We start from the raw sequence: 13,107 nt of genomic DNA, 5'->3' as shown, positions 1-13,107 counted from the left end.
ACCAAATCCTCTGAAAGTCTACAAGTTTAGCTGCTCTGTAGACTCACATTATATGTTGAAAGTAAGCAAACAGGAGCACTGAGCTCAATATGCTTACATTTAGGACAGGGAAGAGATTCTATCACTTAAGCCATCCTCATTCTGATTTAGGGAGGAATGGCTGAAAGACTCTAACATTTAAGATTTTCCATCCTCAGGTCCTTGTGAGAAGAGTACTCCTAGCTGTACATATCACTAGTTCTCTGTGTCTGAGGACGTATCTGATAACTGGTAGGAGTACTAGTAGTAGTACCCATGAACACATACTAAGTGTGCTCTAAATGCCAGATACTCTCCTAGGGGGTTTTATGCAGGTTCACAATCCCTTACCTGCAATTCTAAAGCCAAAAGATGTTCATAATTCACTTGGCAGCAGGTACTGACATCAGGCTAATTACAGTTTTTTTTTTTTGTTTTTGGTTTTTTATTTTCATTTAGTATAAAGACAAACATGCTTCACTGCAGAAACACTAACACGTCTGCTTTTGAGGTGCTGCTCCAAACCCCAAGAGGAGTACTATGTAAACAAGAGCATATGCACTAAATTATCTTTCTAAAATCCAAAATAGGGCAGCCCCGGTGGTTCAGCGGTTTGGCGCCGCCTTCAGCCCAGGATGTGATCCTGGAGACCCAGGATCGAGTCCCACGTCGGGCTCCCTGCATGGAGCCTACTTCTCCCTCTGCCTGTGTCTCTGCCCCTCTCTCTCTCTCTGTGTGTGTCCCTCATGAATGAATAAATAAAATCTTTAATTAATTAATTAATTAATTAATGAAAATAAAATCCAAAATATCCTGGAACCCAAACCACCCCTGGATTATAGAGCTGTGAAGTGAATTAGCATTTCCTGTACAAACACTGAGCCAGCATTTACTGTAGCTGTTCAGGGTAGCGGTAATAGCATTGCACTCTGCAGCCAGACCATTTGGTTTTGAATCCTGGTTGTGTAACTCTGGGCAAGTAACTTAACCTTTCAAAACTTCAGTTCTCTTATCAATGTAGTAGGATTACTAGTAGTACTCATATAATTGTAGTAAAGATTTAAAAAATGTAGTAAAGATTAAAATAATTAATACAAGTATACAGTGCTTACCACTTAGCAGTGTTCAATAACTCCAGCTATTGTTATGTGTCAGGGGTTGCACTAAAAAATAAACACATTCTTATCCAATCTCTTAACCATCATTTGCCCAACACCTCAATACATAGCAGACATTATACATCCCAATTTATTCAATTTCTTTAACTGTGAAATAACTCTTCAATCTCTCCAACTCCAATCTCTTCAACTTCTAATAACTTTATACCCATGAAGCATAGAAATACAGCTAGGAATGTCCTCAACTAAAAAGATGTATAAGTAAAAATGAAGCCACAACATTTACTATAGTGTGGTTTCCAAGAGTAATCCATTAGTAATAACTTAAATATTCCAAAAGATGAAATTTAATAAACATGTCATAAAATAGAAAATTAGTCATATTTTTAAGAATATTCTTTTTTTAAGAATATTCTTAAAGAATACTATTTAATAGGCAAAAATGCAGAATAATATTCTGCTTGTAAGAAGTTTATTAAAGCTGGCACACTGATTACTTTTTCTGTATATATACAAAATACATACCTATGACTTTCTATGTCAGGTGAATAGAGAGAAAGACAGGAACCAAAATTTTTAAAGATGAGGTATTTCTAAGTGACATGATTTCTATTCATCTTTCTATGTTTTCTGTATGGAACATGTAAAATTTGAAGCATGGAATAGGACTGTGTGAAATACCACACCTCACCCTGGTCAGGAAATGACCACTAATTATTGGGGTATTTAGTGTGGCCGGTTAGGGCCCAAATGGGACCCACTCTGAACACATGTGGCAATTAAGAGTGCCACGCTGCTGCACGGTGACAACCATTCTTCATGCTACCTTTACAAAAGATTTATGAACTGCCTTAACTCTTCTCTGAAATGTGGTGGGATATAGTGAAATTTTAAAATATCAGTTCAGGTAATATTTGTGAATTATCGAATTGATGACATAATAAGACAAGACCATTAAGCTGATGAAATGCTAAAATAAAATAAAATAAAATAAAATAAAATAAAATAAAACTCATCTTGCTTTTCTCCTCTAACACTACAGATCATTTTCATGTTCATGGCAGCAGCAAGAGACTCAGAAAAAGAGGCTTCTCCCAGGACTCTGACTTCAGGTTCTAGCTTTTTAAGAACCACAGCCAATTGACATGCAAGAGGGCATGTATGTTAAAATGTCCTTTCTTACTTAACTTGATCAAAATAAAAAGTCCTCTGAGTATGGACTGAAAGTAAAGACTGAAGTTTAACACAGAACAAAGATGTACTTTATAAAAACACTAAACACAGAGATGTCTCTAAAGGCTTCATATTCAAAGTACTATGCTGGAAAAACTGTAAACACTACAGGAAAAAACCAGGTGACACATGTTAAGAAATGAGTTCTTAAATACAGTTTAAGTGTCTGCACTTATAGCTACAACATTTAACATAGGATTTATCACACTATATTAAATAGAATTTCAATCTCCAGTTAACAGTTCCCATGCAGGCCTCAAATCTAGTCTATGTTCAACATACCCAGAATTCACCTCCTCCAGTCCCTCCAAACAACCTGCCTTCATGTTCTGTCTGGACCATCCACCGGACTAGACCCTCCACTCCTGCCCTTAACCCCCACGATCTATTCTCAACCTGGCAGTCATAGTGATTCTATTTCAATGTAGCTCAGATGGTGACACTCCTCTGCTCCAAAACTTCAACAGCTTCCCATGTCTCTCCAAGTAAAAGTCAACCTACTCTAACTGATAAGGCCAATGTATTCTGGTCATCCAACCTACCAGATCTCATACATTCTCTCAATCTAGTGCACTCTGCTGCAGACACAATGGTCACCTGGTTCAATCCCAACTCCACGGCCTTTGCACTTATTGCCTAGGTCTCAAGTAGGCTCCCCCCAGAAAGTCACATGGTCTGTTCTCTCAAGCTCAGTTGAGAAGTGTCTCTTTATAAACAGTCACTGTCCTGTCACACTTTCTATACCACCTCTCACTTCCTTTTCCCCTTCACTATTATTATTTAATAAACTGTTACGGCATCAATATTATCAACTTCAAGTATACTACAAAAGTGATACTGAAACTCAAGTAAGAACAAGGCATTATGGGGCACCTGGATGGCTCAGTCGGTTAGGCATCCAACTCTTGGTTTCAGCTCAGGCCATGATCCCACGGTTGTGGGATCGAGCCCACATTGGGCTCCACACTCAGTGCATTGTCTGCTTGAGATTCTGTCTCTCCCTCTGCCCCTCCTCCTGCTTATGCTCTAACATAAATAAATGTTTTTGAAAAAGTGCATTATGGTAAGATATATAAGTGTGTGTTTGAAGATTAAGTGTGTGTGTGTGTGAGATTATTCTAGCCCATGCTGCTCTCTTAATGACGTGTGGCTTTTAAAGTCTTGACTTCACAACTTAGTCTTTATCTCCTTTTCTTTATTTCTAATGTATAATACCTACCATCATTTATTAATAATAATAATAATAATAAAATAAGAACAACTCTTATTTACAGAGAGCTTACTCTATGGTTGGCACTGGGCTGAGCACACTGCATCGACGACCTCAGTGAGCTCCACTCTGCAGTACAACCTGCCGTGCTCCCTGCCCTGTTATACCACTAGCACTTTTTACTAGTGTAACTACTGAACACCCCTAGAGGTCCTGGACAGACCTTGCCACTCATCATGCCTATCATCTTGACACCTATTAACACGTTAACGGTAATCAGTGTTAATATGTATGGAAATCAGTGTTTGTTTTTTATTTTTATTTTTATTTTTTTTTAGTGTTTGTTTTTTATAATGTTCTGTTAGTGATCAGTCTGTGTTAAAAGTATTTACTAGGGGGAAAAACAGTCTTTAGCAAGCAAACTAAAAACACAACAAAGAGTTTACTAAACAGCTACAAGATACTCTCCTTGGAGACACAATCTATACATAAGTAGCAATAGTCAGAATATTTAAAAACTGGCACAGCTTGGGCATCGGCCACTCACAACAGACCCGGTTACCTGAATTTGGTGTGCCCATGACAGTGCACCCCTGGGGACTGAGGATCAACCCTGTAGGTGCAGGGGCTGCCAAAGTTGAATCATGCAGAACTTAACACTGCTTTTACTGTCCCTCGAATCCCAGGAGAGCCAGGGTACAAGAATTTTTAAGGAAGAACGAACAGCTAAAAATAATTCTCCCTTCAGACCCTAGGACTAGGCTATGCAGACACGTAAGGGCCTAGTTATAGTAAGTAGAGGAAGCAAGCTAATTAAAAGCTTTTTGACACCTGAAGCAGGGGTAGCAGGCCAAAGCAGCAAGCTTTCCCAACAAGCTCTGAAGCCCAGAAGCCTTGAAGCTGCCGGAGCAAGGCTGGAGCAGGCAGAAGCGGTGAGCCACCAGGAAACTGTGGACAGGCAACACCCAGGGCGTAAGTTAAAGGTTTTCCTGAAAGCAAAAAGGAAAACCCAGCGTTAAGTTAAGCAGTAACTGACAAGTGAGTCGTAGAAAAGGTTCTTAACTGGCAGAGCTGCTGATTTTCTATTATATCTTGCTCCTTTAGTGTTTCCCATGATTTATGCATTTCTTGAAGGAGTTACACAGATTATGCTTTTATTTTCATAGTTTTCGTTTTTTAAGAAAAAGCATAATTGCTAGAAATGCTGCTCCTATCAGATATCCATGCCAGAGGTGAGCCAGAGGCATATATAAACCTACTTACAAATTCCTGATAGAAGACAAAATACCATGGAGGAAATCGTTATCTCTGTAGGGTTGTCTTTGCACTTTACAATCTATCAGTTGAGAAATACAGGGACCTAAGGCCACCAGAGATACTTTCATCAGGAATGAATATGCAGTCAAGAGCTCACAATCCAGCCAATCCTGCCAATACTACTTTTCTATTCAAAATGCCCTCTGTCTTAAAATAAGTAAATTATGTGCCATCTGTTACTTTTATTTTACATATTTTAACTGATATTCATATAGTACAAGAATATCCAAAAAAAAAAAAGGAAGAAAAAAAAAACACCTTCCCACACTAACTCTCATATATCCTCAGCCGTGTATGAAGTCCTCTGAGTTGACTCTGGAGGTCACCAGCCCACGCCAGGCAGGACCTGTTCCTGGTCTCCGATGGCTGCACTGCTGTCTGCCACAGCACGGTCCCCGGGCCTTCAATCCACCCAAGCATTAGACCTGAAGGACAAACATCACTATCTGCCTCACTTAATCCAATGTGTAAGTATAAATAATTCTCTAGTACCCTATCCTTTTTTCAGTCCTTTTCATGAAAAATAATAATAATAATATATATACATATATATATATATATATAAAATTTACTTTTACTATTGCTTTATTTCCACAGCTCAACCTCCACTGAACCCTAAAATCTACCTGCAGTCCCATCAGTAATACTCTGTCCTTTACCAATCTTCTAAAATACCCTGGGCCACCCTGTCACCACCATCTATCCTACCTTGTCCTATCCACCTGTCACCCCACAATTAATGACTGGTAGCCTACTTCATAGAAGATAGATCTTCACATTCCCTCACAACACCTTTAAATGTCTCTGTATTTCTACTTATCCTTACTTCTTTTCCTTTTTAACCCAAGGAAGAAAAGTCCCCACTATTCTCAAGGCTAACGACGCCTCCCAAGACCTTGATTCTAGGCCCCCCTTCCTTCTTACCCTTGTTCCATTAAAGATTTCTTTTTGCACTTCAAGCCCCCTTTCTTCTGCTTCCTGAATATCAATTGATAAACTTTTCCAAGACCTTCTCCCATCCGAAAACAAAAAAATAAAACCAGAAATTCACCACACTGCTACCCTCCCCTCAAGGAGCTGATATTACATCTCTTTTGCATTAGGCATCATTTCTCCATAAAGCACATTTTTAAAGAGTAGTATGTGCTTGCTTTTCCCACTTGTTCATCATTTATTTGCTTCCCAGTCTCTTCCAATCCCTTATTTCCATCTAGTTTTTATTTCACTCCACTGGACCAAAATTATTCTCTCAAAGATCCATAATGACCTAATTTCCAAGTAAAATCTATTGTTCTCAATTCTCATCTACTTCAACCTTTCTTCCACTGAATACTGCTGATAATCAGTATATTTTCCTACTTTTCTTTTACTTGTTAAATGTTCCCCAATGATCCCTACTCCACCTTTTTATATCCCCTCCCCTTCCTGACTTATCTATTCCAAGTGCCCCAGCTCACACCTATCTGCTCATGACTCCTAAATCCTGATCTCCTAATATATATACCCATATTTCTAACTACCTACCAGTCATGTCTAAATGTTTAGCAAAGATCTCAAATTCAGCAAGTCAAAACCCTGTATACCAAATTCCTGTACTATGTTGCACGCCTCAACTATCCATAACTTCTACCTGTAACTCATCTATAACATCCAAATGACTTCTTTCCAATCTGTCTCTCCTACCCACTCTTCTCACCCACTACCACTGGCCTGGTTCAACCCCTCATTATTTCATCTAGAAAATGATAACTGGAACCCTTTTGACTACCTGACTATATGCCAGACATTATGCTAACTGCTGAGAATACAAAAATAAAAGAGCTCTTGCCCTCAAAAATCTCGCAGGTCAATGTAGGAAATAGACCTAAATAGACAATTACAGTACAACGTGCAAGAGGTAAAAACAAGATCCTATAAAAAGCACAAAAGACAGATTCCTGACACAAAAGGTGAGAGTGAGGGAGGGAGGTATGGAATAGGTGAATATATCTGTTACAGTGTCTTGGAAGAGTTGACTGACACCCGAGTCTACACAATTTACCCCTCAGAAAGGGGACCAAGGGGTCTGACTGCAGGAGAGGATTCTGGGAAGTGAGTGCAGATGAGGAACACCCAGAAGCCAGAAATATCTGTGTGGGGGAGAGGAGTGAGGATGTTCAGGACAAGGAAAGATTTTCCTCCTAGGAAGGAGTAGCAAGAAATGAGGCTGAAGGATCCCAATGATGGAAGAGCTCGTATGTTGTGTTAATCAACTAGAACCTTAAAATAGGAATAATAGGAAACCATTTTTCAGAGCTGGTTTTAGTTAGATCACTTCAGCAGCTCTATGGAGAGTGGCTCTGAGGCAGGGAAAGAAATGAGAAACTGAGGTTAAAGACACCGAGGACCTGAAGGGGGAGGAGAGGAAGAAATTCAAGGAATACTTAGGATATAAAAGTTGGTGATGAATTAGACACGGGGCTGGAGAGTGAGAAATCCAGGCTTTCCATGCCTCTGGTCTCCCCTCTCTCCACTCCTTCCTCAGCACTATCACCAGTATTATGCTTTTGATTGTTCCAACTCTTTCACACCTCCACTTACTACCTACCCTCTGCTCTTCTTCCATTCCTACAGAAGAAAGTTCTTTAGCATAGCACAGCTATGAATATACTGAATATCAATTGATATTCACAGTATCAATTGTGATAATTAGCACAATTGATAAGCACAAGGATTAATAAGCACAGCCATCACTCACATTCAAGTGACCTTCCAATCCTCAGCCTGTACCACCACCACGAGAAACTCTATATTCCACTTATAAGATCTCTAACTGCTCCCCAAATTGAAAGAAATGCACTTCAGTTAAAATAAAATTTTTAAAAACCTCTTTAATCCTAATAGAATATAATTATTGAAAATTTATAAAATCAAAGTATTAAAAAATAGAAATCCATAAATAATATTATTTCATAAAGAAAAGAAAACTACTCTGAAGTCCTATAACTTTGTCCATACCCTTTCACCAGCAAGATCCTCTTCTAGAAATTTATTCTGGAACAAATTATTTAGAAAAACCATTTGAAATGCAGTGAAAGCATTATGTGCAACATACTTGAGAGAGTATCATTTATAATATAGAAAAAACAGAACCACCTAAACATTCTTCACTTTACAAATACTTATTGAGTGCCTGATATGTGCCAGACCATACTGTGCCTCAGTACTGCAAAGAACTGATGGAGAAAATCCTTAAATTCACGGAGTGCACCTTCTAGCCTAATGTTACTGTTGAGTCAATTACAAAACAGCTATGTAAGGGACTTCTATGAAGCCATAAAGAAACCAGGTTTGCCAAGAAATATTTCAATACATGGGGAGAAGACTTAAACAATTTGTAAGAAAAGCCAGTTAGGTATTAATGTTGACAAAACTATCTCAATTTTATTATCCATGAATAGAAATAACATTAGAAAGAAATGCCCCAAAATTTTAAAAGTAGATCTCAAAGTCCTGTAACCTTCCCCTCTTGCTGGGTAAGATGGTGACTCGAACCACTGAATATATTTGGATTACGGTTCATGATTAATAAGTATTATTTTCATTAGTCACAACAGAGAAGCATTAAAGAAAAAAGAACCTCATTTTACTGCTTTTAATCTAACTAATAGGGAAAATTAAAAGCACTGTGCTAAGTACTTAGCCTAATGAATAAAGAAATTCTATCCTTGCCTTCATTTGCAGTCCACAGGAGAAGACAAACATGAAGTTTAGAAATAAAAAATTTGGGCAGCCCCGGTAGCGCAGCGGTTTAGCGCCCCCTGCAGCCCAGGGCGTGATCCTGGAGACCCTGGATGGAGTCCCATGTCGGGCTCTCTGCATAAAGCCTGCTTCTCCCTCTGCCTGTGTCTCTGCCTCTCTCTCTCTCTCTCTCTCTCTCTCTCTCTCTCTCTGCATCTCTACGAATAAATAAATAAAATCTTTAAAAAAAAAGAAATAAAAAATTTTAAGTTAGAAGTATATACTTGTTAGGAAGCAGTTGTACAGGGGTTCTCACCTTCCCCATTAGAAAGATAAAAGTATCTTACAACTTTACTCCCATTTTTATAAACACATTCCATCCACTGATTTCACTCTCCCATTTAGTTTCTTTATGGACTGCATTCTGCCATCAAGTATTTCATGGACTTGCAAATATGGAATGATTATCTTTAAGATTTTATTTATTTATTTGAGAGAGAGAGGAGGGATGGAGGGAGAGGGAGAATCTCAAGCAGACTCTCTACCGAGCATGGAGCCTGATGCAGAGCTCGACTGCACAATGCTGAGATCATGACCTGAGCCAAAAATCAAGTCACATGCTTAACTGACTGAGTCACCCCAGCCGCCGCTGGAATGATTTTAAAGAGGCAATAGGTGATAACGCAATACATTTTGTTTGGCAGGGAGGACCTCTGTTTTCTCTGAAAACATATAACCATTAATATTGGCCTTAAATATAATGCATTAGTCATTTCAAAGTATCTGCAGGAATTGTTTCAAAAGAGATGAGTGGATGGGCAAATTCCCTTTGCTTTTGAGTCTTCTTAGGGCTCAGAAGTTAGGAGTGAATGGAAATGGATATACTCTACCCCAAGAACAAGAAAGGCTCTATCATCTCTCTTAGAGTCAAAAGTCAAGTACTGAAAAACCAAAGTGAGTAACTCCCCTTCACTTCCATCCAAACAATGAACTTGATTAAGACTCAAGACTTGTCCACTAGCAATCAGTTGGGAGGCCCATTCCTCAACACTCTCTGTTCTGCTGGCAAATGAGTTTCTAAGGTACACTGGAAACCTCAATTCAGCCATCTGGACACACATACTTTGAGTCTATTTTGAGATCCAAAGTAGGGAACTGAGGTTTATACTTGGGGGAAGGTACCTGGAAGTCTCCAGTTTGGCTCCAAGTTCACATCCTGATCCCTCTAACAGGGGATCCTGATAACTTGAACCTGATTTGGTTCCACTGCACTGGTTAAAACCCATAGGCAAAGAGAAGACAGTAAATGGAGCATCACCTCCTTGCACTGATGCAATTATCTTGTAGCCCAGAAATAAAAGTATCAAAAACATCCAAGATCTAGAGTATAGGGACTAAAGACATTATGAATTATATGCACAGGCAGGAATAGGGAAGATGTGGGATTCTTAAAAAGTGGAAACACTTAAAAATAATAAAAAGAACCTCAGCTGTGAAGACCAGCCATGAAATATTCAATTATTGAAGAACAAGAACCAGGAACATGGACTTCTGTTAATGTTTTCTTTTTTTAAGTGAGAAACCATTAGAGACTTTCTAAGATGGCAGCTAGGGAAATTCATTTACTTCACTCCTACCCTCAATCTCACCAAGTGACAGAAAATACAAGTTGTCTAAAGGAATAAAACCATAACATTAGAATGTAAGAAAACAGGACGCCTGGGTGGCTCAGCAGTCTGGCGCCTGCCTTCGGCCCAGGGTGTGATCCTGAAGACCCAGGATCGAGACCCGCATCAGTCTCCTGCATGGAGCCTGCCTCTGCCTCTCTCTCTGTGTCTCTGCCTCTCTCTCTGTATCTCTCATGAATAAATAAATAAATAAAATCTTAAAAAAAAAAAAAGGAATGTAAGAAAAGTAACAGGTGATAAAATATTTTAAAGAATTCCTAAGATCTAGGATGAATGAAACGGGGTTAGACAGGTAAGAACAGAGGAACCAAGGCCCACACTTCACTGCAAAAGAAAATTCATGCAGTCTGAAGATAAAATCAATAAGCTCAAAGAGTAAAATGGGCTCAGAGGGAAAGTGTCACCGTACACTGCAAATTTATCATTTATAGTAGAAAACATAATTATATACTGAAAAGGGAATACAATGATAAATAAAAAGGAAACTGTAAGAAACAAGGTAATTTGCTAAGGTAGCTGGTAACAAAAGTAATATTAATGAAGTAATATACATAAATAGCTTTCTTATTTTCCAAGAAAAAAGAAAACGAAATTTAATTGCAGAAAATATCCCACCAATAGAACAGAAGAGACAGAAGAGACAATACCCAGTAGTTAACATAAGAAACGAACAAAAAGTTTTTGAAAACTGCCCATCTTTTTTCTCTGAAATTCAATAAATCATATTGCAATCCCAAAGAAAACTAGGCATCAATCCTCCTTTAATCTGTAAATTTAATATTACCCAAAATGAAAATAACAGTTTAAATAGACAAGTGGAGTCTAATATTCATATAGAAAAATAAACACTTCTATTTCTAGTGGTATCGAAGATCACATATGTAAAATGAGCTTCCTAAACATCATAAATGTGAGAAACTATGGAACGTTTTAAACACATTTCAGAGAGAGAATGAAAGAAACTGGCACAGCCTCAAAACTAAACACATCTAAGAATACTAGAGAGTAAGCAAGCACAGCTGGCTTTCATCCTGAACTCTGGAGACTGATTTTGCACTGTGGTAACTGTAGAACAGGAAGGAATGGGAAATAAAGACCAGGTAGCATACAAGGTGAATAATCTAACAAAAAGCCAAACCTAGTGAGTGGATTTACAATGATCACAGGATATAAGGTCCCTATACAAAAAAATTAATTGCATTTTGATGCATCTATGCAGTAAATGCTAAATGCTCCACATATACTAGATAAGGAAGGATTCATCAGTCATTGATTATAGTGTTCTATACCAAATGAGTTTGCTGCTGTTCACATCTTTTATTCCTTACTGATCACTGTCTACTTGTTTAATCAGATATTAAATCAGTGTGCTAAAATCTCCTACTACGGGGTTCATATGTGAATACTTTTACTTCTGTCAATCTTTGCCCTATATACATAAAAGCAATTAATTAGGCAATACAAAGCTATGATGGGTGTGGTATAATAAAATTAAATATTTGATCTTTGTCCTCAGTTCCTGGCACACAGTTCCTAAAACCTTTGGGATTTGTGGAGAGAGAAGACTATCTTCTGTATGTTAATGAGATGACTAGCAGCTGGGGGCCTCAATAGCTTTAATACAGGGGCTGGTAACCAGAAACACTAGGATGCAATGAGAAGCTTATAACTCTCAGCCCCAGCCCCAACCTCCAGAGAAGGAGACAGCTGCTGGAGGTTGAGTTGTTAATGGCCAGTGATTTCATCAATCATGCCCATATAACAAAATCTCCACAAAAACCCCTAAATGAAGGAGTTCTGGAAGCTTCCTGGTTACTGAGCACATCAAGGCACTGGGAGATTGGCACACAGCCAGGGCATGGAAGCACCACTCCCCTCCTCCACCCCTAGCTCTGTGCATCTCTTCCACTTAGCAGTTCCTGTATCCTTGATACTAAATCAGTGATACTAAGTGAAGTTCCTGAGTTCTGTGAGCCCTCCTAGCAAACTGTTAAACCTGAGGAGGGACTGGTGGAAACCCCTAATTTACACCTGGTTGGTCAGAAGTACCCAATGGCCTAGGACTTTCTAATGGCATCTTGTGGGACTGAGCCTTTTAACTTGTGGGATCTCCTGCTAACTCCAGGTAGGCGGTGTCAGAATCAAACTGTTGGACACCCAGGTGGTGTCTAGAGAGTGGGAGAATTGGTTGATATAAGAAAAAGAAAAACCATACATTTGGTGTCAGAAGTGTTATGAATAAAACATGTCTAATTTCCTGAGGTATGATCTTAGCATGTAACATTCCTTTATTTGTGGTTAGATGGAGAAATACTTCTGGACTTAAAGTCTACTTTGAGTCTTAGAAAGACCATGTTACTTTATTTTACTATTTGCACAATAAGTGCAAACATTTCCAACATTTAATTTGTAACTTTTTAATATTCTTATATTGAAGATGTAGATCTTCTAATCAGATATTCCTGAGTTTTGTTTCTTTAGCTAAGTGAACAACCTTTTACTTGGATTTTTTTTTTAAGATTTTATTTATCTATTCATGAGAGACCTAGAGAGAGACAGGCAGAGACATAGGCAGTGGGAGAAGCAGGCTCCCTGCAGGGAGCCCAATGTGGGACTGGATCCCAATACCCCAGGAGCACAACCTGAGCCAAAGGCAGACGCTTAACCACTGAGCCACCCAAGTGCCCGTACTTGGATTATTTAAGCTGTTTACATGTTGGATAACTGCTTAAACTTTTGGGTATATTAATATTTTGATGTAACTGGTCTGCTAACTATTCCACTGTATTTCCCATCATTTATT

At 38.6% G+C, this 13,107-nt stretch overlaps 1 protein-coding gene across 18 annotated transcripts in view; it reads right to left on the bottom strand.

Moving 5' to 3' along the window:
• The window catches only part of CDC42BPA (CDC42 binding protein kinase alpha), a 309,366-nt gene that overhangs the window by 210,301 nt on the left and 85,958 nt on the right, over window positions 1–13,107 (bottom strand). Inside the window, exon 2 of one of the 18 annotated variants that reach the window (XM_038542801.1) lies at window positions 4,411–4,568. The exons of the other annotated variants lie outside the window; for them this stretch is intronic. The gene's annotated coding sequence lies outside the window, so the exon portion shown is untranslated. The remainder of the gene's footprint in view (window positions 1–4,410; window positions 4,569–13,107) is intronic. 18 annotated transcript variants of the gene reach the window in all.

This window comes from Canis lupus, chromosome 7 (genome assembly GCF_011100685.1).
Source record: "Canis lupus familiaris isolate Mischka breed German Shepherd chromosome 7, alternate assembly UU_Cfam_GSD_1.0, whole genome shotgun sequence".
Taxonomy (NCBI): domain Eukaryota; kingdom Metazoa; phylum Chordata; class Mammalia; order Carnivora; family Canidae; genus Canis; species Canis lupus.
Note: the sequence above shows the minus strand (reverse complement) of the source record. Positions and strands in the feature narration are given on the sequence as shown.